The 9,091-nt window shown below is 45.0% G+C and overlaps 1 pseudogene; it reads right to left on the minus strand.

The window, feature by feature from the left end:
* Window positions 1–5,696: 5,696 nt before the first annotated feature.
* On the minus strand, window positions 5,697–9,091 carry LOC122753032 (annotated as a pseudogene).

Below are 9,091 nucleotides of genomic sequence, written 5' to 3' on the forward strand. Positions count from 1 at the left end.
TTTATTCTAAACTTAATAAACACCAAATAGAAAAGGCATTTGCACAAACACAGTGGAACAGAAAATGAAGATTGTACATGAAAGTACATTTCCATTTCTTTAAAAAAAAGCTGCCTTAGTGAGCCTCTTTTTTTCCTACCCTATCTCTATCCCACCTTGTCTTCTCATTGCTACTCATTCCTCCAATGGAGGAAAAAAAAAAGAAAAACAAAGCCCTTGTAATAAATATACCTGGTCTCAAAATGGGTTCATGATTTAGATATAAAGGGTGATACCATAGGCCAATTAGGAGAGGAAGGAATATTTTACCTTATAGATCTATGGAGAGGGGAAGAATTTATGACCAAACAAGAGATAGAGAACATTATGAAATGCAAAATGGATTGATTTTATTACATTAGATTTCAAAGTTTTTGCACAAACAAAACCAATGCAACCAAAATTAGAAGGAAAGCAGAAATATGGGAAACAATTTTACAGCCAGTATTTCTGATAAAGATCTCATTTCTAAAATATACAGAGAACTTAATCAAATTTATAAGAATAAAAATCATTCCCCAATTGAGAACTGGTCAAAGGACAAAGCTATCTATAGTCATATGAAAAAATGCTCTAAATCACTATTGATTAGAGAAATGCAAATTGAAACAACTCTGAGGTACCACCTCACACCTATCCAATTAGCTAATATGACAAAAAAAGGGAAATGATCAACATTGGAGAAGATGTGGGAAAACTGGAACACTAATGCATTGGGTTTTTTTTGGTTTTTTTTTTTTTTTAGTAAGGCAATTGGGGTTAAGTGACTTGCCCAGGGTCACACAGCTAGTAAGTGTTAAGTGTCTGAGGCCGGATTTGAACTCAGGTACTCCTGACTCCAGGGCCGGTGCTCTATCCACTGTGCCATCTAGCTGCCCCTACACTAATGCATTGTTGATGGAGTTGTGAATTGATACAACCTTTCTGGAGAGCAATTTGGAACTATGCTCCTAGGTCTAGAAAGCTGTATGTAACCTTTGACCCAGCAATACCACTACTAGGTCTGTATGCCAAAGAGATCATAACAAAGGGAAAAAGACCCATATGTACGAAAATATTTCTAGCAGCTCTCTTTGTGGTGGCAAAGAATTGGAAATTGAGGGGATGCCCATCAGTTGAGCAATGGCTGAACAAGTTGTGGTATATGAATGTAATGGAAAACTATTGTCCTGTAAGAAATGATGAGCAGGCAGATTTCAGAAAAACCTGGAAAGATTTACATGAACTGATGCTGAGTAAAGTGAGCAAAATCTGGAGCACAATGTACACAGTAACAGCAACTGTAATGATCAACTGTGAAAGACTTAGCTCTTCTCAGCAATACAATGATCCAAGACAATGCCAAAAGACTTATGCTGGAAAACACTCTTCACATTCAGAAAAAGAACTATGGAGTCTGAATGCAGATCTGTAAGGGCTAAAATTCTAGCTAGTCTGTCTAAAATATCTAATGAGTAGTCGCCAATAAATTATAAACTTTAGCAAGAGTTAGACTTTTAAGCATTTATTAAGGAGAATAAGAATTTGGTAAAGAGAGAGAGAGAGGCCTAGATTCCTCTATCTATTAAAGGAAGAGAGCATTCCTAGCTCCGCTCTCCGCCAGAGTCCACACAAAAGCCCCCGAGTCAGAGCGCCAGCCCCCTCCCCTTCTTCCTCCCACAAGCAAACATCACTTCCTGACGCCAAAGAAAAGACGCATGGTCTTACCCTCAGAAACCTCATGGCAGAGCTTTTCTACAGTAAGTTTCCAGCAGGTGGCATCATTCCAATCGTTACAGATCAAAGTATACTGTTTTCACTTTATTTGTTATTATTTTTTCTTTCTTGTGGCTTTTCCCTCCTTTTGTTCTGATTATTTTATTACAACATGACTAATATGGAAATATGTATGACATGATTGTAGATTTATAACCTATATCTGATCACTTGCTATCTTGTTTGTTTGGTTTTTTTGTTTGTTTGTTTTGTCTTTTTGGTAGGGCAATGAGGGTTAAGTGACTTGCCCACAGTCACACAGCTAGGAAGTGTCAAGTGTCTGAGGCTGGATTTGAACTCAAGTCCTCCTGAATCCATTGCCGGTGCCTTATCCACTGCACCACCTAGCTGCCCCTGATCACTTGCCATCTTAAGGAGGGAGGGAGGGAAAGAGGGAAGGAGAAAATTTTGGAACTCAAAATCTTACAAAAATGAATGTTTAAACAATCTTTCTATGTAATTGAAATATAAAATACTACCAAGAAAAATGAAAACGGTCAAAATAAATAAATAAATGTGCCTTGTCAAGCAATATAAATGCCCATGTTCATCAATCATGTCCAAAAATGAATCTCATTTAGCATCAAGTCCATCACTGCTCCATCAAGAGGTGTCCTTATGGGGCAGCTAGGTGGCATAGTGGATAGAGCACCGGCCCTAGATTCAGAAGGACCTGAATTCAAATACAGCCTCAGACCCTTGACACTTACTAGCTGTGTGACCCTGGGCAAGTCACTTAACCCCAACTGCCTCACCAAAAAAAAAAAAAAAAAGAGGTGTCCTTATGCAGCAGAACTGACATTTTCTGGGAGCTATTTCTATGCTCCCTAACTCCCTACCTAGGGCAAGACAGCTGCACCGCAGGTAAAGTGAACACCCCACTACTTGACCTCACCCATCAGCTTTCAGAACTCCCAGGCCATTGGGCATTAGCAGGCCCAGGCAAGAAAGTGTGAATTCCTCATAAAAGTAATGAGCCCAGACCCTAAGAGGAAAGGATGGATTGGAGCATAATCAGAGGCTCCTCCCCACACTCAGCTGATTGCCCTGATTCATGGCTCAGACCTTTGCTTGCCCCCACCACTACCACCACCAAAAAGAAAAGGGCTCGTGAGGTTAAATTCTCCCTGCCCCAGAAAGCAACTCATGCCAGGCACCTTTCTGCCCAATATGGGGCCCTTGGTAGGAGGGAGGATGAAGTTGGGAAATCAGAGACTATAGCTGAAACACGATTTGAAAAAAGCATGTAACTGTGATCTCCTTCCCACCCCCCAACTCACACGTGTCCCAGCCCCAGGAGGGATCTTTGATGTCCATGCAGACTGAGGACTCAGGTCTGTGTGGGCTGCTGCCAGCTTCCCAGAGTAAGGGAGGCTGTGCCTCTGTGGTGCAGCAGGTGTATTCTCTATGCCCCATTAGCACCAGGAAAATTCTAGCCCTTGAGCCAGAATGCTATAGGAAACCCCTCTTTTCCTGCTTCATTTTTGTCCATGAAAAGTATACAAGGCAAAAAAAAAAAAAAAGCAAAAAAAAAAAAGAAAGAATATAAGGCAATATCAGCAAAAAGCAAGACTTTAAAATGACTGTCTGCTGTTAAGGGGATGGTAAGGTGTCTGAAATATACCTTATATATGCATGTTATTTACACACGCCTGTATCTGAATACTTAAAGTGTCTGTGATAAGTCCTAGGGGGTTATCTCAAGCATATGAGGGTAAAGTGACTTGCATGGGGATTGTCAGAGGTAGGATCTGAGCCTGTGAGGAAATGGGTAGTGGTCTCCTCCCAGTAGAATATAACCTCCACCATTCAAATTACACTCTTCTGGACCTGTTTGAGGACAAAGGTCTCAGTTTCCCTTCTCTCTGGCAGATAGGTCACGTGGTTCTGAGCCAGTTTAAACTAGGTCCTCTCCCAAGATGATTGAAGGAATGTCCCTGTGTCTCCCCACCCACCATTACCTAAGAACTCAAAGAATAATTATGGAAATTAGGGTTAAGAATAATGCATTCTGGTTAGCTAGCTTTCCCAAGTAGATTGTGACCTTTAAGTAATCAGCCAGTGATGAACAAGGAGAAGGAAGGTCCATTTTGAGTTAGGGGCTAGGGATTAAAACGGAGCCTGTGAGCCCTCACTCTCGGCACTTGCACTTGCTGGCTGGAGCACTTATTTACAAGTGTCCATTCTTGTGAGAATGGAAATAAATGATCATGCCTTTGACACATCGCCACTGAATTCCAGAGAACTATTGAGTAGGAGTCGTTTTCCTCTTAGAACCCAAGTTTTCCAGTGTTAACTCTGCCTGCATCCAGGACTCTTCATCATTTCCTAGCCATTTCCAAACCGTGCTGTTGAGCAGAACTCTCCCACCACTTCCTTCCCCTTCTCCTACTTCTCTTCACGTGTTGTCTTCCTCCATTAGAACAGAAGTTCTCTGAGGGCAGGGATGATCTGGCAATTTGGATTTGTACCCCCAGCCCTCCCTTTGCACAGAGCCTTGCACTCAGTAAGCACTTAATAAAGGTTCTATCATTCATATTTGTATGCAAGTATGCATCCATGTGTCCCCGCCCCTTTTTTTTTGGTGAGGCAATTGGGGTTAAGTGACTTGTCCAGGGTCACACAGCTAATAAGTGTTAAGTGTCTGAGGCTGGATTTGAACTCAGGTCTTCCTGAATCCAGGACCGGTGCTCTATCCACTGCGCCACTTAGCTGCCCCCATCCATGTGTCAATAGAAATGTATCTGTATGTCTGTATGTGTTTAAAGAAGGTTGTAAATGTGTTGAAATCCTTGGGCTTACAGAAAAGCTATGTGCCAAATCTACTAAGGGACATTGGATTTTGCAAGGAATCCTCTGACAGGGCTTAGAGGTAAGTAAATTAAATTTAGGTCTTCCCCTCCAAAGGCCACAGGCCTGCTGCTCTCAGAATCAGTCTTGTGGAAGTCAGGGTTTCCTTGTCCACCTTATCCCCTGGCCAACAGGTCATTCCAGGGTCACCAGGAAGGGAATAAATGAGTTTTCAAACAATAAGAGAAATTTACCTCAGCAGTCAGCCACTATAATCCAATTTTTGTTCTAAAAGACTTTTATTTGTATGTGTTTTCTTGGAGCTGATGGGCCTCCCCTTCTGCTTAGCCAAGCAAAATGTTCTTTATTAGAATCTGCATACCCATGCCCTTGAGAATGGAAAGAACCTCTCCCTGGGGTCTCTAGGTGCTGCCTCTGGTCTGAATCATATTGGGAGGGGCACTCAGAGCTTGTGGAAACTGACGCCCAAAAGAGAAACGAAGGTATTTGCTCAAGGTTTTCTATAGCCCATCAAAAGGAGTTGGGTACATTGGTGTTTGCTGCCTGGTTCCACACCCCAAATGGTAAGTCCCAATTGCTGAATATTGGGATGGAATGCCTCCCCTGGGTGTCGCTCACCCTGGCTTAAAGCAAAGCTTCTTTTTTTTTTTCTTTTTTTGCTCCTGACAGTCATTTATTTACACAGCCCTTGGAAAAGGGCTGGCACTGACCCCGCAAGGGCTACAAACAGATGGGGTGGGTGGGGATGCAGAGCAGCAGGGGGGACAGCCACCCCACCCCCTCACGGCCACACGTGTTGTACTCTCCCCAGATCCCCAGTGAGCGCAGGGACACCAGGATCATTTTTTTCCACAGCTACAAAGACATCACGAAGTACATGGCAGAGTTCTGGCACATAAAGGCCAGAGTTCAGACTAGAGGGGCCAAGGACACTTGGCTCCCTGGTCCGTGGCCATGCCCCAGTCCTCTGAAGCTGCCCCAACCTATTCCCGGCCCCCCCAGCTGCCCAATGCCACAGGAGTGGCCAAGGGATGGCAGGCTCGAGCCTGCGTCCTCTCTTTGTTCCTGGTCCTCTGTATAAAAGGTGGTGCTTAGTGTGTTTGGTTCTTCATTTTCTCTCTTGCCGATTTTCCAGGTCGCTTGTTGGACAGCTTCTTGCCCATCTTGTGAGGGCCCTTGCTGTGGGCTGTGCGAGCCAGGAAGCTGGACATATCATCATTGCTCTCCCGGGTTTTACAGTTGGACCCTTTCTTCCTCCCACCAACCCCAAACTTCTGGTCTTTGTACCGCCACTTGGCACTGGGCCCCTTCTTCATCTGCTGGCCTTTGGCACCGTCCTTGTCACCACGGGAGAGCTCCCGTCTGTCTCCCTCAAGGAAGTCCAGTTTGTCAGAGAAGCCTTTCTGGTATTTCTTGATGGCTGTCATCATCTTAGACTTCTCCTGCTGCCTCTTCTGAAGAACCTCTGTCTGGACCTTCTTGCCATATTTCCTGAGTACCCAGAGCTGCTTGGTCTTCTCAGACTTCTCCATGGTGGCCTGTTTCGTTTGCAGCTTCTGTCGAATCTTCTGCATCTGCTAGTCGGACTTGGCCATCTCTGCAAAGTAGTCCTGGGGCCTCTTGGTGGGGATCTGGTGCTGGTGGAGCCACGGCAGCACGGCCAGGACAAAAGGTCATCTCCTGGGGCAGCTAGGTGGCACAGTGGATAAAGCACCGGCCCTGGATTCAGGAGGACCTGAGTTCAAATCCGGCCTCAGACACTTGACACTTACTAGCTGTATGACCCTGGGCTAGTCACTTAACCTCAATTGCCTCACCAAAAAAAAAAAAAAAAAGGTCATCTCCCTTTAGAAGTCATCCTGGGGTCCATGGCTCCAGGCTCCACGGGTGTCTTCGAGGTTGTGAGCTCTGGCACTGGCCCCACAGTCACGTCGAGCGTGCTCCAGCCTCGCCAGGTCCCTCCGGAACTCTGCCAGTCACTGACCCAGGCCGGCCCGTCATTCTGCTTGCGTTTCAGCGCCTCAAGCTCCACATTGAGCCCTGGCTTAAGCACACCCCAAGAGAAGACCTCCTGCAGCTCAGCATCTGAGAGGGCCTCTGAGTCCTCCTCACCTCCAAGTCCTAAAGCAAAGCTTCTTAAACTGTGGGTTATGACTTCATATGGGGTCGAATAACTGAATGTAGGTGTTGCAAAAACTTTGGCAACAGTAAAAAGTTATGTATACCTATTTTATGTACCTATATACCTGGGGTTGAGTACAAGTTTCTCCAGAGAAAAAGGGTCACAAGTAGAAAAAGTTTTTAAACCCCTGGCTTAGAGGATACTTTCTCCAAGGAAGCTAGAAGGGGGGAGGGGGTCTGCAGAAATCATGGTCCCCAAAATGAGGGTTAGAGAAATGAAGACTAATCAGTCAATCAATAAGCAAGGAGGTGGCCCAGTGAATAGAGTGCTGGGCCTGAAGTCAGGAAGACTTGCCTTCCCAAATTCAAATCTGTCCTCAGACAATGCTGAGCTATGTGACCCTGGGGAAGTCACTCACTCCTAAGTTTCTTCATTTGTAAAATGAGCTGAAAAAGGAAATGGCAAACCACTCCATTATCTTTACCAAGAAAACTCCAAATGTGGTCACAAAGAGTTGGACACAACTGAACAACAGTCTCTCCCGACAAGGTACTCATTCTATCAGGGGAGGCAATTTGTAAAGATACAATTTAAAACTATACTATGACTTTTGGGGTGCTGACTCTATGAAATGAATGCAAAGTAACTTGGTTGAGGAAAAATTCGAGCAGGTGGGGGGGGGGGCGTCAGGGAAAGCCTTGTGTAGAAGAAGGTGACACTTGAGCTGAGTTTTAAAAGAAAAGAGAAATTCTAAGAGGTCAAAGGTGAGGAGGAAGTAGTTTCCAAGCAATGGAGACACAGACACTGGAGATTGAGTGATTTGTGTGAGGAACAACAGGAAGATGAGTTTGCCTGGATCTGGTGAAAGCTGGGAATGTATAATGAGGCTGGAAGGGTGACTGGAGGCCATACTGGGAAGAGTTTTCAATATCAAATGGAGGAGTTTACATCTGATCCTGGAAACTCAGTCCTCTGATCTGGATGCTCACAGACATTCAGTATGATATGGTGTGAAGAAAACACTGTATCAAGAGTCAGGAGGGAGGGCACAGTGGACAAAGCACTGGTCCTGGATTCAGAAGGACCTGAGTGCAAATGTGACTTCAGACACTTGACACTGACTAGCTGTGTGACCCTGGGCAAGTCACTTAACCCTCATTACCCCACAAAACAAAACAAAACAAACAAACAAAATATATATCAAGAGTCAGGAGGGGCAGCTAGGTGGCACAGTGGATAGAGCACTGGCCCTGGGTTGGACCTGAGTTCAAATCCAGCTTCAGACACTTGACACTTACTAGCTGTATGACCCTGGGCAAGTCACTTAGCCCTCATTGCCCCACAAAAAAAAAAAAAAGAATCAGGAGACCTTGGTTCAAATCACTAATCATAGAATCAAAGATTTGGAGCTGGAAGTAGGGGTATACTGGTAAATGTTTAACAACCAGCTTCCTCCCCCCCAAAAAAATGGATATGAAATGTTTTTAGGTTTAATCTGCATTATTAGCATTTCCCCACGCTTTTGTAAGTCTAGATAATCAACAAAACAATCAATCAAGCCCTGGTATATAGCATTTGATAATTTCTGAAGTATAAATGCTCACACTGAAAATTTAACTATCGGCTCTTGAGACCCAGTTTGAACTGGCTACAACACACCTCTGCCTGGAAGGGACCTTAAAGGAAATTGACTCCAAACTCCTCACTTTACAAATGAGGAAAACGAGACCCAGAGTGATTAAGTGACTTATCCTGGATCACACAGCAAGTGATCAAAGCAAAAGTCAGGTCTTCCTGACTCCAAGTCAGTGAGGGTCCTTTTTACCATACCACATTGCTTCTACACTCACTGACTTGTCATGTGAACTTGAGCAAATCATTTTCCTTCACTAAGCCTCAGTTTCCCCATCTGTAAACAGAGAAAGAGTTGGACTAGATGATCTTGAAGATTCCCTGAAGTCGGACAATTTGCCAATCCACGCAGGCTGCCAAGCTGACAGGGAGCCCAAAAGAACAGGTGCCCGATCTTTCCCCAGGCATTTTCAGCCCCACCCACACTCCTTAGAGCCTCTCCTTTCCTGGCAGAAAGCTCTCAGCCCTGTGACTCCTCTCTGGCGTGGGTGGGGCTGGGAGTGCACATCTGGGCTGCCAACACCCACCAACCAGGCCCTTCACCTGATAGGACTCAGCCTCTTTCACTAGATGATGGCAGAACACCCAATGCCCCACTTCAATCTAACCTGTGTTCTGAGAACGGGGCCACACGTGTTCCTCAGCATTCAATGCCTGGGCCAGGCCCACCCGCCTGCCTGCTGTGCCTGCCACATGATTGGAACGGGCAGGGCAGGAACTGCCTGGGCTCAT

This window comes from Dromiciops gliroides, chromosome 1 (assembly GCF_019393635.1).
Source record: "Dromiciops gliroides isolate mDroGli1 chromosome 1, mDroGli1.pri, whole genome shotgun sequence".
NCBI lineage: Eukaryota > Metazoa > Chordata > Mammalia > Microbiotheria > Microbiotheriidae > Dromiciops > Dromiciops gliroides.